The sequence below is a fragment of the Erythrolamprus reginae genome, chromosome 10 (assembly GCF_031021105.1).
Source record: "Erythrolamprus reginae isolate rEryReg1 chromosome 10, rEryReg1.hap1, whole genome shotgun sequence".
Classification (NCBI taxonomy): domain Eukaryota; kingdom Metazoa; phylum Chordata; class Lepidosauria; order Squamata; family Dipsadidae; genus Erythrolamprus; species Erythrolamprus reginae.
Window position 1 is genome coordinate 13,263,435 of NC_091959.1, and position 23,900 is coordinate 13,287,334.

Here is a 23,900-nt window from a genome sequence, read left to right on the forward strand (position 1 = left end):
CTTTTCCCATTCTCGGACAATAAAAATATTCTGCAGGACTATTACGCACGAGTCCCTCCCTCTCTGACTCCCAAAGAGAGACCCAGAAGGGCCGATGCGTTAAAAAAAAAAAAGCCGCCCTCCTTTTCTAATCCAGCCTATTGTCTCTCGCCCGCCATCCTCCCACGCGGAGCCCCATCAATTTCCTGATGAAGTTCAAGGCTGCCCATCAGCTGTAATTCACTGCCTCTCATCCCATCTGCCAGAAACCTCTTTGTCAACCCCCTCCCGCCTCCTCCCCACCCACCATCAGCTGAGTGGGCGGCGTGGGAGTGGATCCGACAAGGGGGGAATCTCCCTTTCGCTCTTCATGCTCTTAGCGCATGGACTTCCTCCTCGCTCCTTCCCCTTACCTGGGCGCGCATCCTCAGTGGCTTCATCCTCTCCGAGAGATTTACTCCTCCTAATCTCTCTCTCTTCCCCCTCCTCCTCCCGGCTGCTCCATCAGAACAAGCCGACGGCTGAACAACAGAAGGAGGAAAAACCACCGAGGAACAAATAAACGGACGCTGCGCAGGAGACGTTTGCTACTTTGGGTAAGAAATAGTTCTTCTTTTGAGTGCTGTATTTTTTTTTTTTTTTGGGTTGCAAGAGCGCATCGGGGTAGCAGGGACCGTAATTTTTTTTTTTTTGCTGAGGCAGCAGGGTGGAGTGGCTACAGAGATTTTGCCAAGTCTCCAAAGATCCTCCAGTAAAAGGTTTGGATAGTCCAAAAATAAAAACAAAAAACGCAACGGGGCTTTAAGCTGATATCTGGTCCAAGCAGGCAGTTTGGACCACAGTTCCCCAACGGCTCCGAGCGTATCTGGGTTTTTCTTTTTTAAAATAAAAGCGATGGGTGTGTGGTTTGCTGACTCGCCAAGGACTGCTGCACAATGCGCTGAGATGCCGGCGCCAGGCTCTTAAATTACGGCGCTGCAATTTGGTGCATTTTTTTTGTGTTAACAGCTCGGATGGTGGAGTTTTTAGTGGAATGCCTGGGAGAAAGGTCACCTGTTAATCTCGGTGGCAAAAGCCACAACGTGTGTTTTCTTTTTCTTTTAAAGAAAAATAAACTTTCAGCTGTTGGCAGCTTCGCTTGTATTAAGGGGGAGATTTAATCCGTGCAGTTTTACGCCGAAAACAGAAGTCTTAGGGGGGGTGCGAAGTCAACAATGGTCAGCCATAAAAAAAAAACTTCCCACAAACTGAATGCCATTGGGGTTTAGATTAAAATTGCTCTACCAACGTCCAATTGGCAAGTTTTAATTTTTGGGTGGTGGGGGATGGGGTGTGTGTGAAAAAATACTATGCCTAGAAACCAGCAGCGAATGTTCTAAAACTGCATTACACAAGAATTGGATAGGTGTGATTTTTAAAAGCGGAAACAGCTGTGAAAGTGAATGTTGGATCTGTCCTGAGACAGCAAAACTCTGCCTGCGTGAACCTAAATTCAATGAAGACACTGTAATCCTTCATTTCAGTTCTGGGAACCACAGTTGGCAGATAGTGGGTCACTGTGAGAACGGGGTAATCCATCCAGAAATAGTGTACTTGGTTCCATGCCTGATCCAAATGAAGGCAAATTATATACTCACTCAGGATGTCGTTTAGGGTGAATAGAAAGTCAGCTTTTTAAATTGTCATGGAGAATTAAATGTAAAAGAAAAAGTAGCCAGACAGAAACTTGTTCCCATGATCATCTCAAGCCAAGTTCTCTTTCTTTCTTTCTTTCTTTCTTTCTTTCTTTCTTTCTTTCTTTCTTTCTTTCTTTCTTTCTTTCTTCCTTCTTTCCTTCCTTCCTTCCTTCCTTCTTTCTTTCTTTCCTTCCTTCCTTCTTTCTTTTTTCCTTCCTTCCTTCCTATCTTCCTTCCTTCCTTCTTTCTTTCTTTCTTTCATTCTTTCGTTCTTTCTTTCTTTCTTCTTTCTTTCCTTCCTCCCTCCCTCCCTCCCTCCAAGCACATTTCCGCTGCTGATTGTTGAACCTAGTGGGGAAAATTTGTACTAGGTTTTTAGGAGGCTCAGATATAGTACTTACAGGCTTATACGCCTTCATTTAAAATGGACTCCTTTCTATTAAGCCTCTGGGTGTTGCTGATTCTTGCAGTGGTTATTTCAAATGGGGCTCTGCAAAACAGACTTGGTAACTCTTTTGGGAAAATAAAATAAAATAAAAGGGGAGGGGAGAGAAAGTGAAAAAGAAAAGGGTGTGGGCCATTATTTTGCTGTGAATTAGATGGAAATGATTAAAAGAGTTTTAAAAAAAACAGGTAAAAGGAAACCTACAAAATGAGGGGTCCATAAAATGATGATTATATATTTGGCCTGCAAATATATAATTTTATGAAACTTCTTTTAAGCCTCTTTCTTGCCAATTTGCAAATCAGGTTTATTACTTCCCCCAGACCACAAACATTGCTTAGCTAAGCCATAAAAACACCTGCCAGCATACCAACATAGAAAGTGCAGTGTTTTGTCTTTTTTCACAAAGTTTGTAGTTGTTGTTATTTGTATTTCATTGATCAGGACCAGCAAAGTCTTGAACAACCAAAGAAATGTACTCAGGATTGTGGCTTATATTGACTCACTTACAAATGTAACAAAAATGGTTCAATTATTAAAGCTGACCCGGCTTCTATTGAAAAGCCATCAGTAAGCAAGTATGGATTATTTGAATTATTAATTTAAAACTATAGTTAGAATGTCTATTTATGGGAATGTCTTCTTTCTGGTGGGATCTCTCAGATGAGTGGAAGATAACAGTGTGCATGTGTTGTGGTTCAGCCTGAGGCTGCTCAGGGACCGGCTGTGTCTCTGCTGGCTCCATGCCCGGAGGAGGATGACAGCGAAGAGGAGGGGGCTGAACAGTCGGACGGGGGAGAGGAAAATCAGGAATGGGATGAAGGAGAACAGCATGAGAGCCGGGGGGGGGGGGGGGGCTCTCCCCAGCCAGTAGTTTGGAGTCATTAGGTGATGACGCTCAAGCCGTCATTGACATGCGACAGAGACGGTCAGATCAACGAAAGGAGCAATTAAAGACGTATTATCAGCACTGAATTAGGAACAGCTGGGTTTGGGTGTGGTCCTCCTTAGCAGGGTTTAAAAGGCAGGCAAGCCCTTGAAGCCATGTGGTGTGTTATCAGTTTGGAGTTGTGTTATCCTGTCTTGTTTCTCGGAGTCTCTATTCCTGGCTTGTGGCCCAGCAGCTTTGGAAGACCCATGGGAGGTGTAGGTCTGCTATCTACAGCCTCGGCTTGGCAGCAAGAATTCTGTATTGCTGCATGGACTTTTGCCTTTGTGGATATATCTGAAGATACAGCATTTTTCCTGTTTGTAAGGACATTTTCTGTTACCTGTGTTTTTCTTGAATTTTATAAAACTGCCTTTGCCTTTTACCAGTGTGTCTGGCTTCTCTTTTTGGGTTGGTCTTGGCTTCCGGAGTGACCCAGACAGAACAGCATGGTGGAGAGAAAATGTCTAATTGGTGTATTTCAGACAGCATTAGAGGGGATCATGAGGTTGGATAAAGGAGATTTTACGATTCTTTCAAACTTCATGAGAGCTTGTCCTTTTTACAACCCTTTCAAAGGAGATGTGGGCACTTTGCAGAAACTCCCTGGGATAACGTGACGTTCTTCCACGTGCTTAGTGAGAAAGTAGTTGAAGACTACGAGTAGCCTGCTTTTTTTTTTAATTATTGTCTCTTTCGGATTAAATGGAAAGCATTCAGAAAGGGCATCTGATGCTTCCTTGCCATTAAAGCTCCACAGCCTCAATTGTCATCCTAACTTCCTTACCTCCCACCCTCCCCCCTTCCTCTCGTTTCTCCGTCTTTCCTTCTTTTTCTCTTTCCTCCATCATTCTCTTCCTATTCTATTTGTCATCTGTCTGTCTATCATTCATATCTATCTGTCTGTCTGTCTATCTATCTATCTGTTTCTGTCTGTCTGTCTGTCTGTCTGTCTGTCTGTCTGTCTGTCTGTCTGTCTGTCTATCTATCTAATCTATCTATCTATCTATCTATCTATCTATCTATCTATCTATCTATCTATCTATCTATCTATCTATATCTGTGTCTGTCTGTTTATCTGTCTGTCCGTCCATCCATCCATCCATCCATCCATCCATCCATCCATCCATCCATCCATCCATCTATCTATCTATCTATCTATCTATCTATCTATCTCTATCATCTATCTATTCTATCTGTCTGTGTGTCTGTGTGTCTGTGTGTCTATCTATCTATCTATCTATCTATCTATCTATCTATCTATCTATCTATACATCTATCTATTATCTATCTCTATCTATCTATCTATCTATCTATCTATCTATCTATCTATCTCTATCTATCTATCTCTATCTATCTATCTCTATCTAACTATCTATCTATTATCATCTGTCTGTCTATCTATCTATCTATCTATCTATCTATCTATCTATCTATCTATCTATCTATCTATCTTTATCTAACTATCTATCTATTATCATCTATCTATCTATCTATCTATCATCTATCTATCTATCTATCTATCTATCTATCTATCTATCTATTATCATCTATCCATCCATCCATCCATCTCTATCTATCTCTATCTATCTATCTATCTATCTATCTATCTATCTATCTATCTATCTATCTATCTATCTATCTATCTATCTATCTATCTATCTAACTATCTATCTATTATCATCTATCTATCTATCTATCATCTATCTATCTATCTATCTATCTATCTATCTATCTATTATCATCTATCCATCCATCCATCCATCCATCCATCCATCCATCCATCCATCCATCCATCTATCTATCTATCTATCTATCCATCCATCCATCCATCCATCCATCCATCCATCCATCTATCTATCTATCTATCTATCTATCTATCTATCCATCCATCCATCTACCAATCTACCTGGGACTCCCTGAACAGACCTGGAGCTTAAGTGGCTACCTGTAAATCAGGTGGAGAAGAATTTCAAAAATACTTTGATATCCATCTTGAATGCCAGGACTTTCTTCTGCTTTCTGGGTGTTCATCCTGTTGATTGTGTGGGTCTCTTTGGTGTGTGCAACTTTGCACCATCCAGCATCTTTCTGCAGGGGAAACGCTGTTGGGCTCCTGGCTGCTCAGAACTTGGTAGTTTGCTTGCAGGTGTTTCATTAGGTAACATCATCAGTGTAAAGTTCGGGACATGCGAAAAAATCAACTGGAAAATAATTCTTATATTATACAAAACTCTTCTGTTGAGCAGGTAGGAGAATAAATAGGGAAGCCAGATGTCAGGGAAATGTTGTCTGTTTTTAATAGCTGTGTAGGAGCCTGAATTCCATTTGTATAGTTTTAATTACTTCTCTTTTTTGATCCAATTAACAAGGAAAGCTGTAAGAGCTGTTCCTTTTTCCACAAAAGGGTTGCTAATGTTTAGAATGCAGTGAATCTGTTTCCAAACAACGAAATATACAAGAGTGTGCAAAGATGATTGTACAGTTTTAGCTATAGTTATCTTCAGGTTCTAGGTAAATGACAGAAGAGAAATAGAATGGAATGGAATGGAATAGACTAAAATTAGAATAGAATGGAATGGAATGGAACGGGATGTAGAATGTAATGGAACGGAACAGAACAGAATAGAATGTAGAATGGAATGTAGAATGGAATGGAATGGAATAGTGTAGAATGGAATGGAATGGAATAGAATAGAATGTGGAACGGAATGGAATGGAATAGAATAGAATAGAATAGAATAGAACGGAACGGAATGGAAGAAATAGAATAGAATAGAATATAGAATGGAATGGAGTGGAGTGGAGTAGAGTAGAGTAGAGTAGAGTAGAGTAGAATAGAATAGAACGGAACAGAAGAAATAGAATAGAATAGAATGTAGAATGGAACGGAATGGAATGCCATAGAATAGAATGGAATGGAATAGAATAGAATAGAATAGTATAGAATAGAATAGAATGTGGAATGGAATGGAATAGAATAGAATAAAATAGAATAGAATAGAATGGAACGGAACGGAAGAAATAGAATAGAATAGAATAGAATAGAATATAGAATGGAATGGAATGGAATGGAGTAGAGTAGAGTAGAATAGAATAGAATAGAACAGAACAGAAGAAATAGAATAGAATAGAATAGAATGTAGAATGGAATGCAATAGAATAGAATGGAATGGAATGGAATAGAATAGAATAGAATAACTATTGTCTCTTTGAATGTTTACTAATTGCCATACATTAAAAATGAAATTTTGTTGCATACAGGGTCATCCCCAGTAGCGAGTTTCTCTTACCTTTGCTACCAGTTTAAAATTGGGGTGTGTGCATACGCAGAAGGTTTTTTTAATGATGTCCGGGCAGGTGGGCAGAGCCTCCTATCACTGCCGCTACCAGTTCACTGAACCGGTGCGAACCGTTAGAAACTCACCACCTCCAATTTTACATTACGTAAACGTGACAAGATAAATGAATACAAAATTAGGTGTACATATATTGCACGACATAGAGAAACAACACAGTCTAGTTCGGATGTATACATGTTTATGGCCAGAAAAACGAATTTTGTGAGTTTACCAGATGGATGGCACAGGGCAGTGATGGCGAACCTGTGGCATGTGTGCCACAGGTGGCACAGGGAGCCATATCTGAGGTCACATGAGGCATTGCCCTATGTCAGCCCTAGCGCACATGTGTGCACTGGCCAGCTGATTTTTGGCCTTCTTTTGGCCGTTTTTGCTGTCCCCAGGCTTCAGGAAAGCCTCCGGAGCCCTGGGTATGGTGAAAAACGTCCCAACAGGCCTACCGGAAGCTTTTATTTTATTTTATTTTAATTTTTAAAAAACAATTTATTAGTTTATTGAAAAAGGGACGGGGAGAAGTGGATACAGAAGAAAAAAGAAAGGGACGTAAACCACATATTCAAATAATATAGATAACATGTATAGCTTATTATATATCAATTCTAAGTATTAAACTATACAAAATAGAGTAACATTACTATTCGAAGTTTAGGTTATATAGATTCATATCTATTACGTATATAGATTCAAAAGTAGGTTGGTATATGAGCACTGCACAACAAGACAACTAGACACAAGAACAGTTTTTCCCCGAACGCCATCACTCTACTAAACAAATAATTCCCTCAACACTGTCAGACTTTCTACTAAATCTGCACTTCTATTCTACTAGTTTTTCTCATCATTCCTTTCACCCATTTCCTCCCATGTTGACTGTATGACTGTAACTTTTATTTATTTATTATTATTTATTAATCAGATTTGTATGCCGCCCCTCTCCGCAGACTCGGGGCGGCTCACAGCAATCGCCATACAATGTAAACAAATCCAATATTTAAATTAATTTTAAAACTTGTTGCGTATATCCTAAGATTTTTTATTAATATTGCTTCTTCATTGCTTATTTGACCCCTATGACAATCATTAAGTGTTGTACCACATGATTCTTGACAAATGTATATTTTATTTTATGTATGCTGAGAGCATATGCACCAAGACAAATTCCTTGTGGGTCCAATCACACTTGGCCAATAAAAATTCTATTCTATTCTATTCTATAGCAGTGTAAGCAGTGAAAGATTCCTACCGGAAGCTTTAATGAGGGCTGTTTGTGTTGGGTCAGGGTTGGGCAGTGGGCAGGATGGGGTGGAATGCAGTTCCACCGGCAGAAATGAAGATGGGTGAGCAGTTCCAGCTGATTGGCAGCTGTCACTTCCTGGATTACAGGTCTCGGCTCGGGTCTCCTTTTTTCCCTGCTGCTGCTGTGTCTACGCCCCTTGCTTTTTTCCTCTTTCCTCCTTCCTGGCCTCGGACGAGCTTCCCTCTCTCCTGCCTGGCTCCCCTCCAGCCTCATGCGGCCACCTCCCGCCTGAGGTGCAAGCAGAAAGTGTGGGTGGAAGCAGCGCTGGCAGCATTTATGCTTCTGGAAGCACCCATTCACCTAGATACTCAGCCTGAGGTGGGGAGGAGACGCATGAAGAAGAGAGCAGGAAACACGAAGCAAATTGTCACCCCAGAGAGCGACACTGGTAAGGTTGTAAGTCGAGGACTTAACAATTCGCTTGAATGATGATGATCGTTCAAACCACTCCCACCTGGTCACATGGCAGCAAGCCACTCCTACCCAGTCACTTGACCATTAAGCCACACCCACCAAATAAGCCACATCAGATCGTGCAGAATGCAGCTGCGAGAGCAGTCATGGGCTTACCTAGGTATGCCCATGTTTCACCAACACTCCGCAGTCTGCATTGGCTGCCGATCAATTTCCGGTCACAATTCAAAGTGTTGGTTATGACCTTTAAAGCCCTTCATGGCATCATACCAGAATATCTCCGAGACCGCCTTCTGCCGCACGAATCCCAGCGACCGATTAGGTCCCACAGAGTGGGCCTCCTCCAGGTCCCGTCAACTAAACAATGTCGGTTGGCGGGCCCCAGGGGGAGAGCCTTCTCTGTGGCGGCACCGACTCTCTGGAACCAACTCCCCCCCCGGAGATCAGAACTGCCCCTACTCTTCCTGCCTTCCGCAAACTCCTCAAAACCCACCTTTGCCGTCAGGCATGGGGAAACTAAACATCTCCCCCTGGGCACGTTGAATTTATATATGGTATGCTTGTGTGTATGTATTTTAGTATATGGGGTTTTTTAAATTTTTCAATATTTTAATTAATTGGATTATGTATTGGATTGCTTTTCACTTGTTGTGAGCCACCCCGAGTCTTCGGAGAGGGGCGGCATACAAATCCAAATAATAAATAAATAAAATAAAATAAATCCCACAGTGTGGCAGTAAAAATTTTGGCTGCCCATTACTGTGTTGAGTATTTGGTTATTATTATTAGCAAAGTATGGCAATCTTTTTATTTATGTATTTTTATTTATTTGTTGGATTTGTATGCCGCCCCTCTCCGGAGACTCGGGGTGGCATACAAATCCAATAAATAAATAAAAATAAATAAATAAAAAGATTGCCATACTTTGCTAATAATAATAACAACCAAATTTGCTAATAATAATAATAATAATTTATATGCCGCCCCGAGTTTGCGGAGAGGGGCGGCATATAAATCCAATAAACCTAACCTAACCTAATAATAATAATAATAATAATAACAACACAATCCCTTGTGTTAGCAATAAATGATCCCTCCTTCATAAAGAAGAAAAGTACAATCTTTACTCACAGTTCAGTTGGTTTCCGTCAATATCATGCATTACAAAATGCAGGCAGTAAAACTTACATTCCAGTTCATATTAATAGTTTCTGGATACTTCCATGTGTAAGGATGGTTTCGGATTCACCCTACACATGTGTCCTTTAGCCGACGACAATGGGCAGCAGGAATGATAACACAACTACTCTACAAAAAGACCTTGACTTGGTTTCTGACTGGTCCAACACATGGCAACTCCAAATCTCAACCTGCAAATGCTCTGTCCTACACATCAGCAAAAAGAATCAGAACTTCAAATACAAACTGAATAAACAAATGATCATAGATAATCCCCACTCAGTCAAGGACCTCAGAATATTAATAACTAAAGATCTAAGTGACAAAGCCCACTGCCACAACATCGCCAAGAAAGCCTCAAGAGTTGTTAATCTATTCCTACGTAGCTTCTGCTCTGGAAATCTTACACTACTTATCAGAGCTTACAAAACTTTCGCCAGACCCATCCTAGAATACAGCTCATCTGTTTGGAACCCATATCTCATTTCTGACATAAACACCCTCGAAAATGTCCAGAGATACATCCCCAGAAGAGCCCTTCACTCCTCTACCCATAACAGAATACCATATGAAACTAGACTTACAATCCTGGGCCTAGAAAGCTTAGAACTACGCCGCCTTAAACATGATCTAAGTATTGCCTACAGATCACATGCTGCAACGTCCTGCCTGTCAACGACTACTTCAGCTTCAACCACAGCAACACACGAACACATAACAGATTCAAACTTAATATTAACCGCTCTAAATTTGACTGTAAAAAATACAACTTTAGCAATAGAGTTGTTGAAGTGTGGAACTCATTACCAGACTCCGTAATATCATCCCCTAACCCCCAACATTTTACCCTTTGATTGTCCACAGTTGACTTCTCCAGATTCCTAAGAGGTCAGTAAGGGGTGTGCATAAGCGCACTAGAGTGCCTTTCGTCCCCTGTCTTATAGTCTCCCCTACATCTCATATATCTTCTCTACTATATCCTCTATAACCCTCATTGTGTATTATTGTGTATTGGACAAAATAAATTTTTAAAAATGTAGGAGGTATGAAGAAAGGCGAGAAGGGAGGGTCCGAACGGAAGGGCCATCTGCCCTGCAGTGGTATTTATATGGATAGCAGAGCACATGCCCCCTTTTGGGTCATCAAAGTTTGACTCACTGGTCAGTTAATTGACCACAGAGATGTGTTTACAAGACAGTGCAAGCATTTGGTAGTGGTAGAATCCCAACAGTGTGCATGCATGGGGGAAGAACAGGGAGGGTTGTGTGCATGCAGGCGGGGTCAGCGGAGGGTTGTGTGCATGCATGGGGGGAGGTCATTACATTATGGATGTGGGCATGTGCGCTACTGCGCAAGCGTGTACCCTTTCGGCACCTGAGGCAAAAAAAGTTTCGCCATCACTGGCATAGGGAACAAAGCTGTTACAGAATCTGGTAGTCCTCCTGGAAAGAAACCCCCCAAATCTATTGTCTCAGCAGGAGTACCTCTGAGCATGTGCAGAACTCTAGGATTTGGTCAAGGGTGTTCTCTGGCGAGGGTGCTTGAAACATAGAAACATAGAAGACTGATGGCAGAAAAAGACCTCATGGTCCATCTAGTCTGCCCTTATACTATTTCCTGTATTTTATCTTAGGGTGGATATATGTTTATCCCAGGTATGTTTAAATTCAGTTACTGTGGATTTACCAACCACGTCTGTTGGAAGTTTGTTCCAAGGATCTACTACTCTTTCAGTAAAATAATATTTTCTCATGTTGCTTTTGATCTTTCCCCCAACTAACTTCAGATTGTGTCCCCTTGTTCTTGTGTTCACTTTCCTATTAAAAACACTTCCCTCCTGGACCTTATTTAACCCTTTAACATATTTAAATGTTTCGATCATGTCCCCCCTTTTCCTTCTGTCCCCCAGACTAAGAGAGCTTGACTTCTCTCCTTTCCCTTCTGGTGAATTGAATTTTAGGATTGGAATCTTTCATAGCTCCAATGTACCCTCGCTGGGGTGAGGTTTCTTTGCAGTCAAACGCCTTTTATCGGCCTGTTATTTTTCTTTCTTCTCAAGGTGAGGCTGGAGAGACAAATTAAAAATTCCCCTTCTCTTTGGATCGGCAGAGAGCAGCTGGTCAGGGAAGCTGCCTCATTAAAGCTTGATCAGGCTGGCAGGAACATTGCCTGCCCGCATCAGGGCGATGTTGGGGGAGAATGACGAGATCCTTCGCTTTCTCGCTGGCTGCTTTATAGTTTAGCTTACCTTCTCGGCCTCTTCTTTCTTCTTGAAATGAATGTCCTTTTTGGAATGGTTTAATATGGCCCCGGTCTCCCCCTTCCATGCCCGTGTATTGATTGTATTGATCTCCCTGGCCTAGCTTGGGTTTCACTCTCCCCAATTGAATAAACTATCTCTGAGAAGGCTCAGCCTCTGCAATAAGGCATAATAATGATGATGATAATGATAATAATAATAATAATAATAATAATAATAATAATAGTAATAGTAATAGTAATAGTAATAATAATAATAATAATAATAGTAATAGTAATAGTAATAGTAATAGTAATAGTAATAGTAATAGTAATAGTAATAGTAATAGTAATAGTAATATTCTGGTCCGGAGCCCTTCATGGCACCGGACCAGAATATCTCCGGGACTGCCTTCTGCCGCACGAATCCCAGCGACCAGTTAGGTCCCACAGAGTTGGCCTTCTCCGGGTCCCGTCAACTAAACAATGTCGTTTGGTGGGACCCAGGGGAAGAGCCTTCTCTGTGGCGGCCCCGACCCTTTGGAACCAACTCCCCCCAGATATCAGAGTTGCCCCCACCCTCCTAGCCTTTCGTAAGCTTCTTAAAACCCATCCCTGTCGTCAGGCATGGGGGAATTGACACTTTCCCTCCCCCCTAGGCTTATAAAATTTATGCATGGTATGCTAGTATGTATGATTGATTTCTAAATTGGGGTTTTAAATTAACTTAAATATTAGATTTGTTTACATTGTATTATTATTGCTGTGAGCCGCCCCGAGTCTGCGGAGAGGGGCGGCATACAAATCTGATAAATAAATAAATAAATAAATAAATAAATAAATAAATAAATAATAATAATAATAATAATAATAATAATAATTTGCAATTGACAGATGGAGATTTTGTCAATTCCGATGGTTTTCAAATGTCCGCTGAGACCACTTGGCACGCTGGGTGCAGTGCCAAAGGATCTCAGCGGACATTTAAAAAACCATCAGAATTGACAAAATCTCCGTCAATTGCAAAAGGCCGCTTCGCTGGGATCGGCAAACATAATTCGCCGCTACATCACGCAGTCCTAGGTGCTTGGGAAGTGCCCAACTGGTGATGAAATATGAAATCAAGCATAGTGATCTCGTTTGCTGTGTTGTATTGAGGGGCAGAGAGGGGTGGCATACAAATCTAATAAACTATAACTATAATAAACTATAATAATAATAATAATAATAATAATAATTATTATTATTATTATTATTATTATTATTTATTAGATTTGTATGCCACCCCTCTCTAAAGACTCAGGGCGGTTATAATATGTAAAACCCCTCTAATCCTGGTTAATTTTCATATCTTTGGAACTGGAAAAGATGGTTATGCAGAATCCTTTCTATAGCAGTGATGGTGAATCTTTTGTTCCCTCGGGTGCTGAAAGTGTGTGTGTGCATGTGCTATTGCACATGTGTGAGTGTCCACGCCCATAATTCAATGCCTGGGGATGATGGAAATGGCCTTCCCCGCCCCCTGGAGGCCCAAAACAGCCCTTTCCTAACCTCGGATGGGCCTGGTAAGCCCGTTTTTTGCCTTCCTCAGGCTCCAGAGGCTTTTCTATGCCCACCCATCTGGGCAGAAGTGGAGGAAGGACTTGCCACACCGGCACAATCTGAGTGGGCAGCGTGACAAGGTTGTGGGTGGGGGACGAGGGATGTAAACTTTCCCCTGGACGGGAAACTCTGTCGTCAGGCATGGGTTATAGAATTTATACATGGTATGCTTGTTTGTATGTTACATTGTCTTCTTTATTTATTTATTTTATTTATTTAATCAGATTTGTATGCCGCCCCTCTCCGCAGACTCGGGGCGGCTTATTGTTGTTAGCGGCATACAAACAAACAAACAAACAAACAAACAAACAAACTCAGGCTCATGTTTCCCAGTGTGGGTACCAGGCTGGCTCCAGCAATAAATTGGAATTTTGAGGAGTACAGTGGTACCTCTACTTAAGAACGCCTCTACTTAAGAACGGGGCGTTCAAGATTTTTTTGCCTCTTCTCAAGAACCATTTTCTACTTAAGAACCAAAGCCCGGAAAAAATTCACAGGAAATATGAGAGCGGCACGAAGACCCGGCCAATTTACTGCTATTACCTCTTTAATCCCGGCCATCTCGGGCTTTTCTGGGCTGCCACAAGAGCCTTTCGGTGGCGCTTAAGGAGGCTTTGGCAGTCTAGAGCGAACGAAGCATTTTCCTTTCTCTGGGCGCTTGGAGAGGGAATAAACCTCTGTCAGCGCCCAGAGAAAAGAAATGCTCCCTTTGCTCTGGGCAGCCGAGGAGTCACCACTGCAAAGGAAAGACACCGGCAACAAAGTGAGAGAATGAGAGGAGAGGGAAGGAAGAGGCAGCAGGTAGCAGCAGCAGCAGCAGCCAGTGTATGAGAGGCAGCCTCACGCCTGGTGTATGGGAGGTGTGTTCTCCTCCTCACCACCTCTTTTTTTAAGTCTTAAAGTTTTGGATTTTTTGATTCCCCTCACTTCACCTTCTTCCTTTGGCAGCAACTCTCCTCCTCTTCTTCCTCCTCCTTCTCCCACCCAAATTCCGAGCTTTTATTTCTTCCCTAATGGGTTTGCACACATTATTTGCTTTTACATTGATTCCTATTGTTTCTTCTTAAGAACGTTCCTTACTTAGGAACCTGGTCACGGAATGAATTAAGTTCTTAAGTAGAGGTGCCACTGCACTTTGACTTGGACTCTGATTTAGTTTGCTACCTGGAACCTTGACACTCTCGTCGCTTGCATCTTTCGGACACCAAATCCCAAACTTACCTGGCTTTGCCAAGGCAGCATTGCAACCACCCCTTGTGTCCATTTCTCACAAGTGGCATCACAGGGCCTTGCATGGGCCTTGCTCCAATGGCCTTCAGAGATGACCTTGTCCGGGGTAGGAAAAAAACGGCTGCTCTCCGTTTGGCACATAACGGCTGAGTCTGCACTACTGTTCCTCCTTAACCATGAATCAGGTTTATGGCTTGTTTGATTGTTTTATGAGAAAAGGGAACAATGATCTTTGGTGTGCAGAGTCTGGATTCAGCCCTTGGAAAGAGAGAGAGAGAGAGACAATGATGAGTCAGTTTTTACCTGGCCCTGGCTGGGCTCTCTTTCCAGAAAAGAATTACTATTACTATTATTATTATTATTATTATTATTATTATTATTATTATTATTATTTATTAGCTAGAGGTATAACAAGCAGGAAGAGGGAGATTATGATCCCACTATATAGAGCGCTGGTGAGACCACATTTGGAATACTGGGTTCAGTTCTGGAGACCTCACCTACAAAAAGAGATGGATAAAATTGAACGGGTCCAAAGACGGGCTACAAGAATGGTGGAAGGTCTTAAGCATAAAACATATCAGGAAAGACTTAATGAACTCAATCTGTATAGTCTGGAGCAGTGATTTTCAACCTTTTTTGAGCCGCGGCACATTTTTCACATTTACGAAACCTTGGGGCACATTGAGGGGGGGGGGCGCTAAAAAAAAGTTTGGACAAAAAAAATCCTCTCTCTCCCTCCCCTTCACTCTATTTCTTTCGCCCTCCCTCTTTCTCTCACTTCCTTTCTTTCTCTCTCCATCCCCCTTTCTTTCTCTTCCTTCCTTCCTCTTTTTTGTTCTTTCTCTCTCTCCCTCCCTGCCTCCTTCTTTCTCCTTCCCTCCCTCCCTCTCTTTCTCTCTCTCTCTCTCTTTCTCTCTTGTTCTCTCTCTCTCTCTTTCTCTCTTTCTTTCTGAGCTTCGCGGCACACCTGACCATGTCTCGCGGCACACTAGTGTGCCACGGCACACTGGTTGAAAAACACTGGTCTGGAGGACAGAAGTAAAAGGGGGGACATGATCGAAACATTTAAATATATTAAAGGGTTAAATAAGATCCAGGAGGGAAGTGTTTTTAATAGGAAAGTGAACACAAGAACAAGGGGACACAATCTGAAGTTAGTTGGGGGAAAGATCAAAAGCAACATGAGAAAATATTATTTTACTGAAAGAGTAGTAGATCCTTGGAACAAACTTCCAGCAGACGTGGTAGATAAATCCACAGTAACTGAATTTAAACATGCCTGGGATAAACATATATCCATCCTAAGATAAAATACAGAAAATAGTATAAGGGCAGACTAGATGGACCATGAGGTCTTTTTCTGCCGTCAGACTTCTATGTTTCTATTATTATTATTATTATTATTATTATTATTATTATTATTATTATTATTATTATTATTATTATTAATTAGATTTGTATGCCGTCCCTCTCCGAAGACTTGGGGCGGCTAACAACAATATAAAAAGACAATGTAAACAAATCTAATATTAAAAACAATCTAAAAACCCCAATTTAAAAAACCACTCATACACACAAGCATACCATGTATAAATTCTATAAGCCTAGGCGGAAGGGAAATTTCAATTCCCCCATGCCTGACGACAGAGGTGGGTTTTAAGGAGCTTGCAAAAGGCAAGGAGGGTGGGGGCAACTCTGATATCTGGGGGGAGCTGGTTCCAGAGGGTTGGGGCCGCCACAGAGAAGGCTCTTCTCCTGGGTCCCGCCAAACGACATTGCTTAGTTGACGGGACCCGGAGAAGGCCAACTCTGTGGGACCTAACCGGTCGCTGGGATTCGTGCGGCAGAATTACTAAATTACTTTAGTAGAGCCGGTGCACCAAGAGACAAGATAATATTCTTCCATGGGCGTTTTTATTTTTTGAAACCTTTCCCTTAACAGTTCTTTTTTAAAAGTCTCATTGGTCTTTGGCTTCCAGCCTCCAAGATCCCTTTGCCTTTCCAGAAAGATTAAGTGCTGGAATCCATCACTAAGGGAATTCAGCCATTTGTGAAGCATGCCAAACAACAAAGGCCACACTGCAAGAATTGCAGAATGGAAGGGAATTTAAGGTTGGAACCTCTGGCTGCCTGTCTTGGCTAACCTTTCTAAAATTGCTTTTAAAATAATGACCAAAAAAAGGGGAGGGGGGCCAAGCAAAACACAAATTAAATTTAAATTAAATTAGTTAAATAGTAGTGTCGAGTTAGTAAATAATTTGACAGTATTGAGGGAATTATTTGTTTAGTATAGTGATGGTGTTCGGGGGGAAAAACTATTCTTGTGTCTAGTTGTCTTGGTGTGCAGTGCTCTGTACTGACATTTTGAGGGTAGGAGTGTCCAGGTCAGTCAATATTTTCCCCACCCTCTTTTTGACTCATGCAGTGTCACCAGGCATAGAGGAATTGATATATCCTTAGCTGTCTTGACTTTATATCTGGTGTGTTTGGGTTGTATGATGTTCTGTCTGGGTGCCCCCAGACTTCAGCACCAACTGGAAAAAGCATCCAGACACACTGGTAGAAACAAAAGCACTTTATAATTTGAAAATAAACACAGAGGAAAACCTGTTCTTCCCCACAGGCAGGCTATGAGCCTTCACAGCAGACCTCTTGCTGGCACACCCACCTTTTCCCCTCAAGGTTTCAGTATTCAAAGTCACAAGCCAGAATTCCAAAACGCCAAAGATCACAGCCAGGTCTCACGACTCCCAAAGATAATTCTCCACAAACCAGGAAGGGTGGGTCTGCCTTTTTAGCCTTTCCGGAGAGCACCACACCCAAACCCAGCTGTTGCCCATGCAGTGCTTGAAGTACCTGGCTAATTGTCCCCTTCGTTGGATTGCCCTTCTCTGCCGGAAATCTATTATTCCTTGTGCCTGGTCATCTAAAGAATCCAGGCTGCTTGCTGGGGAGAGCTCCCCCTCGGGCTGAGATTCCTCCTCCTCGTCTGCCTGAACCTCCTCCTCCTCTCCCTCCTGTTCCTCATCCTCCCCCCCTGAGCAGAGAGCCGGCAGAGGGTCAGCCATTCCCTGAGGGGCCTCAGACGGAATCACAACATATGATTGTTTTTTTAATAGTGTTTTTTTTAAACTGTTTTAATATTGGATTTGTATTTGATGTTTTTACTTGTTGTGAGTCCTCGGAGAGGGGTGGCATACAAATCTAATAAATTATTATATTATTATTATTAATTATGGTGGATGAATGTAGAGTGGGCTGTGGGTGGATGCTGGAAGAATGTATGAATGTGGGAGAGAACAGAGGGACAGATTGAACAACAGAGAGGCAGATATTCTTGTTAGACTCATAGAGCAGAACAAATACATAACTCAATTTGCAGCCCATTCATTCAATGCACAATCTTTCCAGCAAAACCTAACTAGACCAAACATAATCAAATCAATAAAAATAGCACTACCTGCCAGGGTTCCAAGTCAGTGGGGATTTCCTACCGGTACAATCGCGCACATATGTCCGAGCAAAATTCTGCTCTGCGCATGCACAGGAAGCAAAATATCACAAGGGGACATGCGTGCACGTGAGATTTTTGCAAAAAAAAAAATTGCTTCTGTGCATGTACAGAACTACAGAGTACCAAGAGACAACTAGCTTAATCAAAATCGGCAAAACCTCAGCATTAAAGTAGAAAATACGAAAAACGGTTACATCAATTAGCAATCGACGTGAATTGCCACCCGTCCATTCTGTTTGGGTTCTGCAGACATTTGAATCAACATAGCCACTTATCAGCCAGCAGGTACTGAAGATAAAAACTAAGGGGGTTTGCACATTTCATGCGATCAACAGCTGGAAATGCTGACGGAGACCACGCACCATATAATTTCAGTGATTAATGAGAAACAATAGACAGAAGACTGGCAGCCTGATTTCTTAGCTTTTTTTATTAAAAAAAGAAGTTGACTTGCAGTCTGACAAATAGTAGCATAGAAAAATTTTAATGTGCGGTAAAGTTACAGCAATTCCTTCTTCTGACAGCAATGGAAGCTGGATGCCTGCTGAGCACACACCAACACCTAACTCACTGCAATGCAAGAACCCAATCGATAGTGCTATTTTAAATAGAATTCTGGAACGGGAAATAGCAGTACAGTACAGTAAATAATTCCTGCATGATCAGAGCAGTGATGGGCTTCTATGGGTACGGTCAGGTACACAGAACCAGTAGAAAATTTTTGAATTTTTTTCTTTCCCCCCCCACTTCTGGGCTCTGGGTATATTTTTCCTATCACAGTAAACGAGGTTGAATGTGTATAATTTTAGAAGAGGTGTCTCTCTCTCTCTCTCTCTCTCTCTCTCTGTGAGTGAGTGAGTGAGTGTACATACACATACAGTTTATATAGTGTTGTGGTTGGCTCTGGCCCAGCTCCTGCCCCAAGGAATGTGGAGGTGGAGGCAGGGGAAACATCAACATGTCATAGGCCTGTTTTTATTGCCGACAGAGTCAGGTAGTGCAGTTTCCTCGGAGGAAGAAGAAGGTGGGGGTGGCTTGGAAGAGGGGGGCTTGGCACACAGCCCAGGAAGCCAGTCATGTGATTGGGTGAGCATGGCTTACCATTCTTCGGAGAGGGGCGGCATACAAGTCTAATAAATTATTATTAAGATAAGTTTTGAAATAGGTGCTTGGACTCTTTTTCAGTGGATGAAATCACATTATTTGAATAGCCACCAAAAGGACAAATGATAGACAGCTGTTGAGGAGCACAGGAACATTTTAAGGTTTTGTACTTAACCCACAAGGTTCAGTATGATAACAGATTAACAGGTCAACACTGTTGACCTCTCCTGATTCCTAAGATGCCAGTAAAGGGCGTCCATAAGTGCATCAGTCTGCCTACCATCCCTTGTCCTAAGTTTCTCTCTTATTTAATACCAATATCATGTACACTGCTCAAAAAATAAATAAATAAAGGGAACATTTTAAAAAACAGAATATAACTTCAAGTAAATCAAACTTCTGTGAAATCAAACTGTCCACTTATGGAGCAACACTGATTGACAATCAATTTCACATGCTGTTGTGCAAATGGAATAGTTGTGCAAATGAAATATTCAATGAAAATATTTCATTCATTCAAATCTAGGATGTTATTTGAGTGTTCCCTTTATTTTTTTTGAGCAGTTTATATAAACAGTGTTTGTTTGTTTATTTATTTATTCATTCATTCATTCATTCATTTATTAGATTTGTGTGCCGCCCCTCTCCGCAGACTCGGGGCGGCTAACAACAATAGTAAAACAGCATATAACAAATCTAATGTTTAATAACTAAAAACCCCTTATTAAATCCAAACATACACATGCATAAATTGTATAGGCCTGGGGGGAAAGGAATATCTCAATTCCCCCATGCCTGACAACAGAGGTGGGTTTTAAGGAGCTTACGAAAGGCAAGGAGGGTGGGGGCAGTCCTGATTTCTGGGGGGAGCTGGTTCCAGAGGGTCGGGGTCACCACAGAGAAGGCTCTTCCCCTGGGTCCCGCCAAATGACATTGTTTAGTCGATGAGACCCGGAGCAGGCCAACTCTGTGGGACCTAACCGGTCGCTGGGATTCGTGCGGCAGAAGGCGGACAGGCGGACCCGGAGATATTCTGGTCCGATGCGTTATTTCTCTGTACACTAACAAATAAAACCAATCAATAAATATATTCACTTTTAAGTCTGTCTTTGGAGAACCTGAAATCAGGAGGAGGGGATGCAACTGAGGTTGGAGGAAGCCTCTCTTACTCAAAGGCGCAGCATGAAAGCCATGCTCCTGGGGGAAAGGTTGCCAAGGTAGGAATGCGCTGCGGTTAGGTGCAAATGAGGACACACTCTCTGGGTCTCACTAGAGCTGAAAGAAAAAGCGCCACCCACAAGGAGTCAAGTCAAAGCTCTCTGAAATATGGTCCGTAAAACAGTTCTCCCTCTTTGGCAATTTGAAAGCAGAGACAGGCTTGTGTTGTACATGGCATCAGACCAGAATATCTTCGGGACCACCTGCTGCTGCACGAATCCCAGCAACCGATTAGGTCTCACAGAGTTGGCCTTCTCCGGGTCCCGTCAATGAAACAATGCCGTCTGGCGGGACCCAGGGGAAGAGCCTTCTCTGTGGCGGCCCCGGCCCTCTGGAATCAGCTACCCCCAGAGATTAGGACTGTCCCCACCCTCCTTGCCTTTTGCAAACTTTTGAAAACTCATCTATGTCGCCAGGCATGGAGGAATTGATATATCCTTAGCTGCCTTTGATTTTATGGATGGTGTGTTTGGGTTGTATGACTGTTTTTAATAGGGTTTTTTTAAAGACTGTTTTAACATTGGATTTGTATATGATGTTTTATTGTTGTGAGCCGCTCCGATTCCTCGGAGAGGGGCAGCATACAAATCTAATAAATTATTATTATTATTATTATTATTATTATTATTATTATTATTATTATTCGTCAACCTGGAGCCACAGATGGAGTAGTCAGTTCCCGGTGGTGGAGAAAGGATCTGTGCCAAAGTAGATCCCCAAATAGGATGGGAAGAACAGAACCAGAGGTGGGCTGTGAAGGGGGAACGGTGACGTGTGCTCGCCCCGGTGGCTCTGAGTGCTAGCGGAGTCCAGCGCAATTCTGCTACTGCACCTGTGTGTCTGCACGCAATTTCGCTACCTGCCCAGGTGCAGTAGCAGAATTGCGCTGGACTCTGCTAGCGCTCAGAGACACAGGCGCCCCTGCGTGTCCACGCATCACCATTATACCTTAGCAGCCCACCTCTGAACAGAACTAAACAGTCAAGATGTGTCTTGTCTTAGGTCTCTGAAACACCTGTTGACATTGGCTAAAATTATTACCTTGAAGGAAATGAACCTTTTTTTTTCACCCTTTCTTTCTTTCTTTCTTTCTTTCTTTTCCTTCTTTCTTTCTTCCTTCCTTCCTTCTTTCTTTTTTTCTTTCCTTCTTTCCTTCCTTCCTTCATTCTTTCTTTCTTTCTTTCTTTCTTTCCTTCTTTCCTTCCTTCCTTCTTTCTTTCTTTCCTTCCTTCCTTCCTTCTTTCTTCCTTCCTTCCTTCCTTCCTTCCTTCCTTCCTTCCTTCCTTCCTTCTTTCTTTCTTTTTTCCTTCCTTCCTTCCTTCCTTCTTTCTTTCTTTCTCTCTCTCTCTCTCCCTCCCTCCCTCCCTCCCTTCCTTTCTTTCTTTCCCCCCACCTAAATAAAATCCTCTCCCTTTGGGGTATTGTTTCTTCCTTCCTTTTTCCACTGAACTCTCTCCCACGTGTGCGAGGTGTACCGACAAGAACTTGTGGGGCCTGGAAACGAGGTCCTAGGGGGAAATACTCGGGGAACTAAATATAGGCGCTCTTGAGAAATGAAGACAAAGAGTGAACATACTTTGCCCCGTCTTTACCCCGAAGAACATTCATCTGCTCTCGGCTGTCAGAATCTGCCGAGAGTGAGGAAAGGCTGTGATTTAGAGGTTGAGTAGTAAGGGTGAAAGGAAAAGGCTTCAGTTGGTGCTTTAGCAGGTCACTTTCTTGGCTAGCAAATCTTTTCTAGGTGGCTTTAAAGAAATTTGCTGTTGCTTCAGATTTTATTTCACGTCAGCCCTACCAGACAGATCACAGCAGGAACTCCACTCCCCAGGAAAATTAATATCTCCCGGACCGCCTTCTGCCGCACGAATCCCAGCAACCGGTTAGGTCACACAGAGTTGGCCTTCTCCGGGTCCCGTCAACTAAACAATGTCATTTGGCGGGACCCAGGGGAAGAGCCTTCTCTGTGGCGGCCCCGACCCTCTGGAACCAGCTCCCCCCAGATATCAGAGTTGCCCCTACCCTCCTTGCCTTTCGCAAGCTCCTTAAAACCCACCTCTGTCGTCAGGCATGGGGGAATTGAAATTTTTCCCTTCCCCCTAGGCTTATAGAATTTATACATGGTATGCTTGTTTGTATGATTGGTCTCTTAAATTGGGGTTTTTTAGATTGTTTTTAATATTAGATTTGTTACATTGTCTTCTTTATTGTTGTTAGCCGCCCCGAGTCTTCGGAGAGGGGCAGCATACAAATCTAATAAATAAATAAAATAAATAAATAAATTTTGTTGAGAGGGACTGTAATTAGTGATGGACAAACCGAGCTCGCACAATTCGGGTCCGTACCGAATTTTGCACTGTTCAGTATGCCGAATATGAACCCGAATTTTTTTGAAACTTCGGACAAAGTTCGGGGTGGCGTTCGGTGTTCGTTCGCCTTGGCTGACCAGGAAGTGACATCTCCGTGACGTCAAAGCCTCGCCCCTGGAATCCCATCATGGGGAGGCTGGGGGAGTGGTGGGAGTGACGTCGGAAGGAGGATGGGCGCACACGGTGTGTGTGTAGGGAGCGTTTCTTCATGGGGAAAGTAAGACAGTGGCAAGTTTCTCAGTGCATTAAAGCCGCTGCCGAGGTGGTCTCCACCAAGAAACCTTCCACCGTCTTACTTTCCCAACGGAGAAACGCTCCCCACACACACTGCACGCGCCCATCCTCCTTCCAAAGTCAAAGGGGAGGGGTGCGGTGGCAGCCAGAGGGGAATCCCCTGCCCCCACTCCCCCAGCTTCCACACCGAAAGCCAGGAAGTGACGTCTCCGTGACGTCAAAGCCCCGGCGGGGACCACTTCATAAAAATAAACATGTTAAAGGTGGTTCCCGCTGGGGCTTTGACATCACGGAGACGTCACTTTGACATCACGAAGTGTTTGGAGTTCGAGTTCGGGTTCGGTTCGGGTTCGGGTTCGGACGAATTTTGCGTAAAGCTCGCCCATCACTAACTGTAATACCAGAATTTTGCATGCCTGGTTGTGCTGCACCTATAGCATTATACCCAGCTTTACATCTCCACCCCATGCGCAGTCAACGAAGCGGTGGAAGTGATGTGCCGGTGCCTGGAGGCTGTTGGGGCCTGGATGGGTGTCAACAGACTCAAACTCAACCCGGATAAGACGGAGTGGCTGTGGGTTTTGCCTCCCAAGGACAATCCCATCTGTCCGTCCATTACCCGGGGGGGGGGAATTATTGACCCCCTCAGAGAGGGTCCGCAACTTGGGCGTCCTCCTCGATCCACAGCTCACATTAGAAAACCATCTCTCAGCTGTGGCGAGGGGGGCGTTTGCCCAGGTTCGCCTGGTGCACCAGTTGCGGCCCTATCTGGACCGGGACTTATTGCTCACAGTCACTCATGCCCTCATCACCTCGAGGTTCGACTACTGTAATGCTCTCTACATGGGGCTACCTTTGAAAAGTGTTCGGAAACTTCAGATTGTGCAGAATGCAGCTACGAGAGCAGTCATGGGCTTACCCAGGTATGCCCATGTTTCACCATCACTCCGCAGTCTGCATTGGCTGCCGATCAGTTTCCGGTCACAATTCAAAGTGTTGGTTATGACCTTTAAAGCCCTTCATGGCATCGGACCAGAATATCTCCGAGACCGCCTTCTGCCGCACGAATCCCAGCGACCGATTAGGTCCCACAGAGTGGGCCTCCTCCGGG

General features: G+C 43.0%; 1 protein-coding gene across 1 annotated transcript in view; it reads left to right on the plus strand.

The window, feature by feature from the left end:
* Nucleotides 1-419: 419 nt before the first annotated feature.
* The window catches only part of SV2B (synaptic vesicle glycoprotein 2B), an 87,630-nt gene continuing 64,149 nt past the window's right edge, over nucleotides 420-23,900 (plus strand). Inside the window, exon 1 of the mRNA XM_070763510.1 lies at nucleotides 420-575. The gene's annotated coding sequence lies outside the window, so the exon portion shown is untranslated. The remainder of the gene's footprint in view (nucleotides 576-23,900) is intronic.